The sequence below is a fragment of the Emydura macquarii genome, unplaced genomic scaffold (assembly GCF_026122565.2).
Source record: "Emydura macquarii macquarii isolate MOO-44397 ecotype Brisbane River unplaced genomic scaffold, CSIRO-AGI_Emac_v2 contig_2473, whole genome shotgun sequence".
Classification (NCBI taxonomy): Eukaryota; Metazoa; Chordata; order Testudines; family Chelidae; genus Emydura; species Emydura macquarii.
In genome coordinates this window covers 15,815,621-15,830,862 of record NW_027132610.1, presented here as the reverse complement: position 1 = coordinate 15,830,862, position 15,242 = coordinate 15,815,621, and the positions used below count along the sequence as shown (strand labels likewise).

Below are 15,242 nucleotides of genomic sequence, written 5' to 3'. Positions count from 1 at the left end.
AGAGCTCAGTGTAAGATCAAAAGCTTGTCTCTCACCCCAACAGAAGTTGGTCCAACAAAAAAATATTACCTCACCCACCTTGATCAAACTTGGTTTGAATTCCAATTGCTTCACAATGGGGCTACGGGTACATAATGGAAAAATGATGCTCTGAACATATTTCACCTTGTTTTACAATTGATGCAGCAGTGGTTATTTAAAGAGCACATCAGCTATAAAATTGCTTTGTCATAAAGTATCTCATGGCTTTGATTCAGCATATTAGACTGATTGCTTGACTTCCTGCATTATCGTTCTTGCTGTATTTGAGATCTGTCATAGCAAATATTTCATTGTTCCAACGTTTCAAGTAAGTTTTATAATTAAATGCAAAGTGTCCTTTTTATGGAACTCTCTTTTATTAGAGTAACATGGTACCTTTCCTAATGTGGCTGCTTCTATTTATTTATATTTAATCTAGGCTGCAATAGTCTCTAGATTTCTCTTGGTTAATGGACACTTATGTCACATGCATGTATTTCTGTTTTACTTACTGGTTTGTTTTTCTTTGAAAAGGGTATAGAGAATCTTCGTGCAGTCAGAATAAAACGGAAAAAAGCATTTTGTAAAATGATAAAACTAAATATGATTTTTATAAGATGATATAATTTTAAATTAGAACAGTCAAACGTAGTCCTGTTTGGCTTGTTGAATTAGTTGTCTATGTAATGTCACTTATGCTAAACAAAAACCATTTCTCAGATGTGCTAAAGAGCAATTCTTAGTGCTCTTTCCTGTCGGAGTCAACCTGTCTGACTGCAGATGCAACTGTTGGCTTTGTCAGGATATGGGGATGGCATAATTCATTAGAGTAATCTGATTGTTTTGTGAAGGAGGTTATACCACAGTGAATATGAAACCATCCAGTCTCTCATCTGAACCAGCAACTATCCTCAGGAGATAAAGGGTCCTTCTGCCTTCATTTTATGCTGTATAGGTAAGACAAGAGAGAGAGAAATTATATTTAGATATTTTGGGGCATCTACTGCCAAAACAAGGAGAATCAAAGTAGTTCTTCTTTGTCTAAGAATAATTCTGTCTTTAGTATTTCGATATCAGCAGTATTTTTGATATTGTTAGTTCAAGTGCTGAGAAGACTTGGCTCGCACAAATATTTTCCAAAATAATTACAAGCAAGCTAGTACTTACAATTTATTTGCAGCCAAGTTTCAAGCAAATCCATCATGAAGCCCCGTGGAATGGCTATTTGTTTCTAAATAATGTAAACAAGATATTACAATGACAAATAGGGTTCTTCAAAGAGACAGAATGCAGAAAAATGCAGGTGAAGTCTTCTTCGAACACTCATTTTCACATAAAACTGACTTGAAATAAGGTAAATGAATGTCTGAAGAGAACTATGTAAGAGGAGTTTGGCAAACACACTGGAAATCTCTCTATATATGCAAGATCATACAAAATGTATGAAAAAGCAACTCTTATTCCCCAAGAGAAAGACAAAATTTATAATAATTACTGGATAAGAACCCACGAGTCTTATCTGATTACTTTAGGAGACATAAAATGTACGGTATTTTCCTTTGGTTTATTGGACTAAATTTGATTAGATTCAGTTCGCTGAACACTGCTAAAGTTCACATCTGCATCACTCGTGAAGGGAAACTCTACTTTAAAATATTTTAAACTGGAGAGTGAAACTGAAAAGCTCTTTAATTTCAATTTCCTCTTCTTGCCAAAGAGCTATCCTAACTCTTGCTCAGTCATCAGTGGGTAATTTATTTCAGACTCTTCTACACTCCATAAAAGGTATATTTCCAAGAGCCTTCATTCCCAGTCCTTTCTCTAGCTAGTTTTAATTATTTGCCTTTTCTATGAACCTCAGAGAAGTCATAGACTAAAAATGCCTCCTGGTACTCAGTTTTATTCAAAAGTCTATATACTTCCTTTTATGATGCATAAGGGATCAAAATCATTCCAGTAGAATTAAATGGCTTTGTGGTAACATATCCCCGCACCGTGTAGCCACTTACAAGTTCTTTATGATTTAATTGCACAAACTTAGCTTAGTGAGAACAGTGGGGGAAGAGGGCAGAGAGGAAGAATTGAGGAACAGACACACTAAGTGCTACATGCTACCCCTTCAGCATGATGGGACTTAGGATGCATTAGGCATTATAAGTTATTGCTGCTTTCATCCCCGCTTTCTCCACCTTTGTGGCTTCTACACACAGCTGAGGAGGTATGTGGAAATGGCTGGTGTAGTAGGCTGGTGCTAGACATGCTGTCAGTGTTGGAGTCCCTGTAGGGGTGCTAAGACAAAGTCTAGTCAAACACCTCCTCTCGGGCATTCACCAGCCTGCTGTGAAGGGATATGAAACCCCTGTGTACTTTGAGTTGCCCCAGTCTGAACAGAGTCCAGGCACACGCTTGGACTGCAGCTCCTCTAACAAGCAACCCCTTCTGATACCTGAGACCTCCCAGTCCAACTGCCTGCCCCAAGACCATGGCTGACCATCCTCCCCCAGGCTCCCCCATAGCTTAAACACACCCTTTCCTAGAACTCCAGCCATGTGGGTGCTCTGAGGTCATAGGTTAACTCTTCAAGGGCATAGGATTGTAACACAACACACACACAGACTTTGCACAGGATTCTAAACCACCATTGTGTTCCTTAATCACATGAAGGATACACAGATCTAGACAAAAATAATAATCTGCAGATACATTCCCTGTCTCAATTTCCGCACCACTCCAGAACATTCTTTGGGTTGGGGGCAGAGTCCTCTGGGGCAGCCTGAGTCCTCCACCTGCAGCTCATGGCTTGGCTTATCAATCATGGAGCTTCTCTGTCTCTCCCCAGGTCAGCTTACTTTGACTTTGGTGGGATCCTCAGCTAACCTGCCTGCTATGTTTGGTCATCTCTTTCCCTCTGTGTCTCAAAACTTCCCGTGTTGCTTTGTAAGCCTACCCTCTGATCCACCCTATGTTGTGGCTTTTTAAAGGCTAGCATCAACACTTTGGTGTCTTTGTCCTGTATTTGGGGACTGTCCACTCTCTCCACTTTCCCCTCTTAACATCCCCTTCTGGAGGTGCTCCTTTAAATAAAAGCAGAGAAGCTGGAGAAAGTTTCTCAGAACCTCAGCCAACTCCTTGTCATTCAGTTGTTTCCATCTGAAGAGTTGTCCATTGAATTCTAATGACTCCCTTATTGTACCTGGAATAGGAGGGACATGACACAGCCTCATACACATAATGGCATTCAAAAGAACAGCAATTTTATTAGAACAAATTCATAGGATCAACCAGAGTTCAAAAGCTGTACAGACAGATTCCCCAAATCATCAGTGTAGATTAGTCAGTGACAACATAATATCGGTGCTAGTCATGCTGTTAGTGTTGGAAAGAGTGAGGGTTAGAGTTTTTGCAATGCTGATGGGTCAGAGGGTGGCATTTTGCTAGTTTAAAGGATTCTTGGCCTTCGTTCTCGTTCCAGGCCACAAACCACTGCCACTACTTACATGTACCAGAGGGCTAGTTAGAGAGTAGATGTGAGTCACTTAAAAGTTGTGTATCTTCTTAGGTAACTTGCAGAAGGAGAGGACTTTTGGTGTGGAGAGGGGAGAAAACACCTCACAGTTAGGAAGCTCTTATTTTTCAATGTGAAAATTTTTCTGCTAATTATTCCCCAGCTTTTGAGCAGAGATCTCAGTCAAAAGTAACACGACTGATGAAATTAGCTTCGTGAGTCAGCCTGAAGCACTGTCAACAGTACTATCCACATTAAATTAGATACAAAATTGCCGTATGTTGTGCTGCCCAAAGTATGAACTAAGATTACAGTCAATGCACTGTCTAATTTCATACCTGCCAGCAACGTCTCAGCAGGTTATGGCACTGTCACATTCTCAGGATTTCACTTCCCCGGTCTTCCTCCAGGGCATCCTCTTAAGATTTCCAGCCTTACTTCTCACAGGCAGAGATCCATGTATCTTTCCCTTCAGACTGGGGGTTTAAACCTGCAGTGCTTCCACATCTCACTCGATAGGTCTACACAGCAATTAAACACTTGTGGCTGGCCTGTGTCAGCTAACTTGATCTTGGAGGGCTTGGGCTGCAGGGCTACAAAAGTTCAGTGAGGATTTTCAAGCTGGGCTGACCTAGAACAACGCTTCCTCAAAACTCGCCCCCAAACACCTCTTCTTTACCTACGCTACATTGATGATATTTTCATCATCTGGACCCATGGGAAAGAGTCCCTCAAAGAATTCCACCGGGATTTCAATAATTTCCATCCCACTACCAACCTCAGCCTGGACCAGTCCACACAAAGAAATCCACTTCCTGGACACTACAATACAAATAAAGGATGGTCACATTAATACCATCCTATACCGAAAACCAACTGACCGCAATGCATATCTTCATGCCTCCAGCTTTCACCCTGGACACATTACACAATCCACTGTCTACAGCCAAGCCTTAAGATACAACCAGATTTGCTCTGATCCCTCAGACAGAGACAAACACCTACAGGATCTCTATACAACATTCTTAAAACTACAATACCCATCTGGAGAAGTGAAGAAACAAATTGACAGAGCCATATGGGTACTCAGAAGTCACCTACTACAGGACAGACCCAACAAAGAAAACAACAGAACACCATTGGTCACCACCTACAGATCCCAGCTAAAATCTCTCCAACACACCATTAAAGATCTACAACCTATCCTAGCAGATGATCCGTCTCTTGCTCAGGCAGTGGGCGGCAGACCCATCCTGGTTTACAGACAGCCCCCCAACCTGAAGCAAATACTCACCAGCAACCATACACCCTACAAAAAGTCCAATCCAGGAACCTATCCCTGCAACAAACCCTGTTGCTAGCTCTGCCCGCACATCGACTCTAGTGACAGCATCACTGGTCCTAACCACATCAATCACACAATAAGGGGCTCACTCACCTGCACATCCACTAATGTTATATATGCCATCATGTGCCAGCAATGCCCCTCTGCCAAGTACATTGGCCACACTGGACTATCACTATGCAAAAGGATAAATGGACACAAATCAGACATAAAATATAACAACATCCATAAACCAGTCGGAGAACACTTCAATCTCCCAGGGCACTCTATCGCTGACCTGAAAGTTGCTGTACTTCTCAAAAAAAAAACTTCAAAAACAGACTTGAAAGAGAAACTGCTGAGTTAGAAATGATCTGCAAACTTGACACATTCAAACTGGGTTTAAACAGGGATTTGGAATGGCTATCTCATTACAAGAAGTAAATTACTCTGATTACCCATTCTCACCTCCTACTCAATGGTTGTCATTAAGCCTCAAGTACCCAGCTTCTATCCACCTACCTCATTGTTATCTATGCCCTTGGATATGTAAATGTTGCCTTCTATATGTTTCCTGTTTGCTGTATCATTTCTACCAACTGCATCTGAAGAAGTGAGCTGAGGCTCACGAAAGCTTATGCCTACTGAAATTAAATTTGTTAGTCTTTAAAGTGCTTGTTTTTACAACAGTTATAGCATATCTGATTCTGCCCTAAATCGGTCATTTGTACTCATCTGTTTCCTATCTTCTGTTTTAAATTAATTTAATGTTGATATTAATAGTGTTTTAAGTGTAAAAAATATAATCTCCAAAGTCCCAATAAGTAGCAAAGGGTAATTTCCAGATAGTGAGATCAGGTTTTTGTTTAGCGTTTAATGTGCACATTTTTAAAAGCTCAGTGGATGTTTGAAAAAAAAATCTGATTGTACATCTCTGCTTTACAGAATGTCTTATTAGACCCTGGATTCAGCTCCTTTCCTTTTACTAGAGTATAATAAATAGTAAAATAAACTGTGCTCCTTGTTTCTATCATAACAAAGTTTTATGGGCCTTAGTGCAAGATAAAACATAGTAAATGTATCAGAGCCAATCAGATGCCTTTGAACATCTCTTGGAGAATACCAATAAACTCTTATTTTCTTACACTCTAACATTAGGGACTATTCAGATTTATGAAAGCCATATTGACAGGATCCTGATTGCTCCTTGACTGACAGTTTTGATAGCAATTTTGATGCTGATGACAAATATATCATGATTTGCAACATGTAGTTAGCAATTAGTCTGGAGCTATTTTTAATGGAATCAAAATCTTTTACCAGAATCCTGTAGAAAAACACAGAGCATTTCCATCTGGGAAAGTTCCGGACCACAGGATAAGTAAAGCTCTAGATCCATCTCTTTGCTCAGCCTACCTAGATCTTGGGTCCAGGGCTGGTGCGGTGTACAGACTCTGCTCTTCTGACACTGTGCACTATAAGCAAGGAGATGATCTGAGGGCTTGAGAATGGGTGGAACACCCTCTCACTTGCCAGAGTATCTGGCTAGCCATGAGAGAGGGACTAAGCTGCACCCTTTCAATAGCTGCAGTAACTTATTTCCCATATTGACTCCGGAGCAAAAGGGGAGCAGAAAAGGAGGAACTGGGACTGAGTCCTTCTTTGGGTTGGCCAAGGGGTGGAACTTTGTTCAGACCTCATCCTCTAAGAGAACCCAGATCCCAAGGGTCTCTAATATTGTGCCACTTTAGGGAGTGGTTTTAACATGTTGACTTGTGGCTCGATTGAGCAGGTCTTCACTCCCCGCTCAAATCGATCTCAATAGATCAGTGAAGACATACTCTAAAGTCAATTCCGAAAAGCCAATTCTGCGCTTCCTAATTTAGCAAAATTCCTAGGTCTGTCAATAAGGGCTGTCTCTGAGTAGAGTGTAGAGCACTGGGCCCAAAATATGGAGTAAGGTTAGCTCTGTCATCATGCAATTTGGTGACTGAGCCTTGACATCTATTTTCTCCCTTTCTGGGATGTCATAAGATGCTGAACACAGAAGCTATATTTTCTGTGAGTGAGAGAATACCTGTTGTTTTGAGTTCCTACTGGATGCCAGGCACAAACCTCTAATTAGCTTGAACCCTGCTTCTCTATCTGTAAAGAAACTCAGAGGAGAGAAACCTTTGTAAACTCTCTTTTTGTTTAGCAGTGTTCCTTGGCCTATGGTCTCATCTGTGATAATATTAAACCTATTTATATGCACAGCTGGACATTCTCAGTTCCGTACCTTTAACACTATTAGAGATTGGAACAAATCAATTATTTTAAAATCATGTAAGAATATTCTCTGTGTTCAGACCTCATCCTCTAAAAGAATCCAGTTCCTGAGGGTCTCTAATATTGCTCTAGAGTTAAATCTATTTTTTTTTTTTTTTTTTTGGAGCCACATACAGATGTCAGGATTTTTATTGCATTTCATTGACATTCTTCAAGAGGAAAGAAAACGACAGCTTTTCTCCATAGCCAGAACCCCATTGTTTCAGGTGGTTATGCTGTAATTTTCCAACTGTATATTCAAAATGGTGAATCATTACTTAACATGACAGAAAAATTGATCAGCTTGGTGTATGGAGAAGGTCAGTGTTGTTTTAGGTTATAAAGCATCTAGGGGTAATCATGAAACCAGTCTGGCAAAAACCACTAACTCAGGGATGGATTACAGGAATGACATTTTGAAAAATGCCTCCCTAAGTTTGTGTAGTAAAATGGGAGCATATTTTGATGATGAAGAACAGAAACCATAAAATGGTACTACCTCTAAAGAAAAATAGACATTTTATAGAATGGTCACAAAAAGGAAAAGTTAGAGATGTGTTCAGTTATGCAAAACAAAACAGCAACAAGTTTATGTTGAATTCTGTGGACATTTTTTTTCACTTCTCTATTATATTATATTATTATGGTGCCAAAATGCCCTAATCAGAAGCTGAGTCCCATTTTGGGCTGTACAAACTTACAGAAAGAAACAGCTTCTGACCCCAAAAGGCTACAATAAAACCCCCCAACCCTGCAACACATATTTAATGAGAAGACAACTGAGCACATGTGTAGTCTGTCCTATGGAAGTCAAAGATGTTTTGTGCTTACGCAGCAATCTACCCCGGCACTACACACTGAAGGATCAGGGGGTCTACAACAAGATGCAACAAGTGGTTGTGACAAACAACAAGTGGAAGGGGGCAGAGAAGACAAGGTAACAGTAATAAGATGAGATTGTTACAGAGACAAACAATGGCTGAGATTTTAAAGCACAGCAGGGAATTTAGCTCTCCACCTTCCAGTCCGGTTCACAAGAGTGTGTCTAATTCCCCTACACTGAGTTGAAAATTTCTTTGTGCACACCTTGATCATTCTCAATCATTTAAAAAAAAACCTCAGAGTCAATATAATACTGACTGACACTGACTGCCCCTCAAACAGGAGAACTTGTAGGCATCACAGCAGGAGTGAGTCTTGGGGAAGAATTTGAAGGAAGAGAAGATAATGACCTTATGTCATAGTTCAGGGAGAGATCAGTGTGGACCTAGTCAGTATTTGCAGACTAGCGAAGCACACTGCTTGTAAATAGGGAAATATAGATATTTACAAGTATGTGCTTGTAAATAGGGAAATATAGAAATTGCGGTGTGATGAAAGCTGTGAATTCTAGCCAACCACGAGTTTTAAGATTGAATCTGCCAACCTTCAGAGCATGAATAATGCAGAGAACTCCTAAATGCTTCTGACTAAGGATATATGATATACAGTAAAACAGAATAACCCTGAGAGAACTCACAAATCTATAATAAGGCACAGGTGTGCTTTAAGATGTTTCAGTGGCATGTGAAAACATGAAATGGCACCTGTTTGGAAGGCAGCTGTCTGACTGCATGTTAAGGGACTTGCTTCTTCACTGCCTTGCATCTTGTGCACTCTCAGCTGTGCAAACCAGAGATACAAGGCTACCATTTGGATCTGGGAGCAATGATTCTAACTTGTTAAGGTTTCACAATCACCTTGTACTCATGTAAATGACAATAGAAGGTGCAAGGCAGCAGAGAATCAAGCCCAGAATCCGTAGCCATAAATGTAATATCTAAAGGGTCAAATTCACATTTACACTCGCACAATCTGACTATAGTCGATGGGGTTTGTCAGCTGCAAGTGAAAGGGGAATTTGCGTCAATAGATGTGACATACATAGACATGCAGGCACAAAAAAAGGAAAGAGGATATGTGGAGCTAAAAATATTTATTTTAAACATAATATAAATTGTAATCTGAATTACTTGGTATAATTTATCATATATATTCATTTAATAGAGCTTCTGCTGAATTGCATATTCATATGCTGAATGCATAATTACTAGAGGCTTCGGAAAGCAATTTTATTTTATAGATACATTTGCTTGTACACATTTAAAATATTTTGTCGATATCCATTTTAAAAAGAGTGAGCAAACTCAGGGGGAAATTCAGGGAATGAGCTGATTACTCATTCCATGGGTGGGAGCTGTGTACAGTATGTTCCCAGTTGTATTTATAAATAAACTGTATTTTGTATTTTCTCAGATTTCTTCCTCTTTCTGTTATTAAAGTGCCTTTTTACGTTTTGTACTTCTGTCTTCTTCTTATGCAATCTCATAGACTTACTGTGATTAATTATGTTTTAAAGTCATAACTGAACTTTGTATTATAACATAATGGAAGGAAATTTTATGTTGTTCAGGATTTAGCAATATTTTGTTATATCATGGTGGCTAAGAGTAAATGATTCTGTCACAGGAGATGTGAAGATGAAAGGTTCCCATAGTGATTTTCACTGAAATCACATGTAATACCTAGTCTCAAATAGAAGATATTAAACATTTGCCAAAACAGATCCAGTAAACTATTTTTCAAATGAAAAAAGATTTAATAAAAAAAGAACACTCAGGAGTGTAATTCTACTGTTTTGAATTAAATACTAATAAGCTAAAACACATATATTCAATAGGATAAAGAAGCCTGCAAAGCAGTACTGCTGAAAAAGACCTAGGGGTGAGTTGGACAGCAAATTAGACATAAATTTAGAACATGATATGCCTGCAATGGGCTACATATGCCTAAATATCATGTCATAGAGCAAAGTCCAATTTCTCTCTCTATGGCTATTTCCACAACACCAGGTGAAATCCCATCCCACTGAGTTCTCCCATTGACTTCAATGAACACAAGATTTTTAGTGCTGTTTCCCAGGCCAAAGTAAGTATGGCCTACATTCTTTGTTCCTAGGTGTATACATGTATATTTAGTAGGACTGTCAAATGATTAAAAAATTAGTAACGGTTTATGGTGAGATTTTAAAAAATAGTTGCGATTAATCACAGCTTTAATCACACCATTAAACAATAGAATACCATTTATTTAAATATTTTTGGATGTTCTGTACATTTTCAAGTATATTGATTTCAGTTACAACACAGAATTCAGTGTACAGTGCTCAGCATATTATTTTTTTATTATAAATACTTGCACTGTAAAAAAGATAAAACAAAAGAAATAATGTTTTTCAACTCACCTCATACAATTCTGTAGTGCAATCTCTTTATCATGAAAGTGCAACTTACAAACGTAGAATTTTTTTGTTACATAACTGCACTCAAAACCAAAACGAGGTAAAACTTTACAGCCTACAAGTCCACTCAGTCCTACTTCTTGTTCAGCCAATCGCTATGACAAACAAGTTTGCTTACATTTATGGGAGATAATGCTGCCCGCTTCTTATTTACGTCACCTGAAAGTGAGAACAGGCGTTTGGATGGCACTTTTGTAGATGGCATTGCAAGGTATTTATATGCCAGATGTACTAAGCATGTGTATGGTCATTCATGCTTCGACCACCATTCCAGAGGACACTGACTTGTTCTCTTCATTATTTACCACTCTCCCAAACTTCATGTCACTGGAAACTTTCAGTGATAGTTTTATGTTCTCTTCCAGGTCACTGATAAAAATGTTAAATAGCATAGGGCCAAAAGTCAATGGAGCTATGTTAATTTACACGAGCTGACGATCTAGCCTGTTGTGCTCAGTCCTAGGCACTATATTAGTGGAAAGATTTTGACAAATTATTCAGGCATCAGCAACAAAAGGGGTCGAGAGAGAATGATTAAAGTTTAATACAGTGCTAAGTATCTATAGATTGTCTAAGGGATGACCAAGGGATGAGTATTTGACATGTATTAACAGAAAGGGGACAGGAATTATCTTGTGTGGTACATAGGGTTCTAAACAAGAGTAATGGGTTCAAATTCAGACTATATTGTCTTAGTTTATCAGGAAAACAACCTGTCTGTTATATAAGCCTGTGGAATAATCTCCCCAGGCAACATATGGAAACCCAGTCACCTAGAGATTTTAAAACTAGTCTGGAGAAACATCAAAACATGTGCTTTAGGGAACAGTCTGCAGTTTCAGGAAAATTGGATGCTCTAGTAAGGCCTTCCCATCTCTAAAGTCTCGTTGTGAAATTCTAGCTTTACTGAAGCTCCCACTGACAACAAAGATGACAGGATTTAACCCTATAGTCCTAGGACAGTAAGCGCTTAGTCTGCATAGCAGTCTGAAAGTCACATTTTTAGCTTAAATTGCACAGAAAAATATCTGTGATCATTACTGCTTCTGTGTCTTTAAGACAACTGCTTTCCTGACTGAAATCACTTTATCATTTTGTTTTAAACATCCTTACACTGAAACACACCACTTAGATATCTAGTCTTACAGACTGTCTATTACATTCCTAGCCAATCCAATCTGAACAGGAAAATATATCAGACTCCTTTATATATGAAAAGGCTTCAGCTATAACTTTATTAGTATTATTGTATCTAAATCTAAATCATCTAAATCTAAATATATATTAAGCTGCATTTCAAGTGGTTAGGAATGGGTATAAATTTCAACAAGAATCAAAATATTTTGAAAGGTAAACTTCAATGCACAATTTAAGGTTGAATATGTATTAGGGTGGATTAACTTTTTTTTTGTTAAGAGAAAAATCCAGTCCTATCTGATTCCACCCCATCTGAGTCTCATACAAACCCAGATGTCAATTGCTTTTGGGCTTGATGTGAGGAAGTTGCATTGTGATGTGGCGATGTTTGTGTCACTGTCGTATTACCGGCATCTCACAATGCCTGTCCAGAAGAGCATGTGCCATCCCAGAGCATGGGTGGCAGGAGAGTGGCAGACATGGAGAAACAGCTGTTTCACCCCTTCTCTCTGCATGCTGGGGATGGACTCCCAGAGGACAGGGTTCTTCCCAATGCAGTCATCCCTTTCCTGACATCTGCCCCTCAGGATAAGGTCCCAAACCATGCTCCTCTTGGTTGACACTGCTATATGCCAGATGTTGTGAGGAAAATTGCATTATGTTGCAAAACAGTTCAGATTAAGGTCAGCTTTAGGTTTGGTGAATGATGTGTTAACCTGAACATGAATTTGAAACTATTCTACTTCACCCACCCAGAGAGCATGAATAATAATATGCATAATAATAGTACAGCAGAATACATACTGCAAACGTATCTAGTTTATGGCGAACCCGGTTCACCCAGGAGCTACACAAAGATTGTCTTATTTGATTTGTTCCTGTGGTGACAGTCTTTTGGATGAAAGTGGTGAGATGTTTTCAATGATGTGCTCTGAGGCATTCTGCCTGCACAGAACAGAAACAGGCAGTAAAACACTTCTGACACCTGCTTCTGAAAAGAGCAATGTGGTGCATACCTGACCCTCAGATTATACCTTCATATGCTAACACTTGCTATCAGGTCAGGACCTGGCCATTCCAACACATCTGACCATGCCCTTTTGGACTGTGAAGCACCAATGGGTCTGCTAGGCAGCCTTTCTGGCACTCAAGGAGTGCTACTGTTAGCATTCAGACTAGATTCTGCAAAGGCTGTAATGAAGAGCTCTTTCCCACATACACCACCTGAACAGGCCAGCATCTAGACAATAGTCAATAAAATGCTTTGGGACAAAAGGTGCTATGTCAATATACAATTTTGCTATTGTTATAATAGCAACAATCGGGTACAACGAGTCAAACTTTGTATGTAAAGGCGCACTTGATTCCCACCCTTAAACACTTAAAAAAAAGAAAATACATCCAACAAATCCAATACATTTAGTAAAAGCATATGGAAAGTACTGAATAGTAGGAGTTCACCAGCCAGAGAATGAATTCAAAGGTGAAATAAGTTAGGTTGTCTAGTGACACAATCTGTAAAAGCATAGCTATTATCAATTAGTCTCTTTCTCACTAACATAAGAAAACAAAGAATTTTTCTACAGGTGATTCCACTATTAACGGAACAGGGAAATCACCTGTTCCTTTCCCCAAATCTAATATTCTGGTGAATTTATACCTCAAAGCACTGTATCATCGTAGTGATAGCACAAATTCTGTCATTACCCAAATTCTGGACAAACATATGGCCTCATTTATTACCAAGCAGATAATCCCTGTAAAATATTTATTCCTAACAGATCTGTGAAATGTGCTAAGCTGAGTTTCTTAGCAACGTAATGATGACCTATGGCAAAATGTAACAGACTTGACAATGACAATGCAAGTGGAATGCAAAGTCTAACTATGGAAGAAAGATTAATAGGAATGAAATTTATGCACTTGAAATACAATAGATATATTCTAAAACAGGGCAGCTACAGGATTCCTAAGGCATTCCACATGTAAAGTTATCTTAGAAGGATTTAAACAGAAAACCATTTCTTTTTTTAAAGTGTGGTGTATGTGAGTGAAAAATTAAGTGGGAATTTTTCCTCAGTTTCCAGTTCCCCCCTTGAAACACTGATTATAAAGTTGGCCCAGCAGCTCAGAAACTCCAAGTGAGGGTTACATTACAATCTAAAGACACAGTTCTGTCTTGGGGTGGTAGCCAGTAGAGCATGCCATTTCAATCAAAACAGTGCTTATTTGGTTTTTTTAGAATGGTATTTACGGCATCAAGATGCTGTTAGCTCACCTCATGGATATCTTGCCATCAACCCAAGCTTAATATGACCCAAACTAAATAACTTTTCTTCTCCACTTCTTCCATTCTCTATCAGTGCGGACAATACCATCAACCATCCTGTCACTCATCCCCAGAAAATGGGAATAAGCTTTAACTCCTCCTCCTCTCTTGCTTCACAAATCCAAGCCATATCTGCACTCTGCCATAGCTTCCTTCAAAACATAGAATCATAGAACCATAGGGTTAGAAGGGGCCAAGGGTCATCTAATCTAACCCTGTCAAGATGCAGGATTTGTTGTGTCTAAACCATCCAAGACAGATGGATATCCAGCCACATTTTAAAAACCTCCAGTGAAGGAGCCTCCACAACCTCCCTAAACAGTCTGTTCCATTGTCCCCCTGTTCTCACAGTTAGAAAGGTTTTCCTGATATTTAATCTAATTCTGAGCATTTGACAACTGCTATCATGGCCTCCCCCCCCACAACCTCCTCTTTTCCAAATTAAAAATGCTCACTTCCTTCAGCCTTTACTCATACAGCTGGCATTCTATCCCTTTGATCATCTTTGTTGCTCGCCTCTGAATCTTTTCCAGTTTCTCTCCATCATTTCTATATATTGGTGACCAAAACTGGAGACAGTATTCCAACTGAGACCTAGCATTTAAAAGATGTGTCAGTTTCTCTCTATCCATACTGCCAAAACCCACCATTTCTCATTTTGATTAGAACATAAGAACGATCATACTGGGTGTGACCAATGGTCCAACTAGTCCAATATCTTGTCTTCCGACAGTGGCCAATGCCAGGTGCTTCAGAGGAAATGAACAGAACAGGTAATCCTCAAGTGATCCATCCTCTGTCATCCATTCCCAGCTCTGGCAAACAGAGACCAGGGACATTTCAGAGCATTGTTTTGCATCCCTGCCCATCCTGGCTAATAGCCATTGATGAACCTATCCTCCAGGAACGTATCTAGTTCTTTTTTGAACCCTGTTATAGTGTTGGCCTTCACAACATCCTCTGGCAAAGAGTTCCATAGGTTGACTGTGCTTTGTGTGAAGAAATACTTCCTCTTGTTCGTTTTAAACCTGATGCCCATTAATTTCATGTGGTGATCCCTAGTTTTATAGACCTCTATCATATCCCATTTTAATAATCTCTTTTCCAGTCTAAAAAGTCCCAATCTTATTAATCTCTCCTCATATGGAAGCTGTTCCATGTCCCTAATCATTTTTGTTGCCCTTTTCTGTACCCTTTCCAATTCCGATGTATCTTTTTTGAGATGGGGTGACCAGATCTGCATGTGGTATTTAAGATATGGGCATACCATAGATTTATA

General features: G+C 39.2%; 1 long non-coding RNA gene across 1 annotated transcript in view; it reads right to left on the bottom strand.

The window, feature by feature from the left end:
* Window positions 1–389: 389 nt before the first annotated feature.
* LOC137162834 (uncharacterized) overlaps window positions 390–15,242 on the bottom strand; it is a 65,349-nt gene continuing 50,496 nt past the window's right edge. Inside the window, exons 3-4 of the long non-coding RNA XR_010922517.1 lie at window positions 1,189–1,252; window positions 390–968 (exon numbers count right to left, since the gene is read on the bottom strand). This is a non-coding gene — a long non-coding RNA (uncharacterized lncRNA). The remainder of the gene's footprint in view (window positions 969–1,188; window positions 1,253–15,242) is intronic.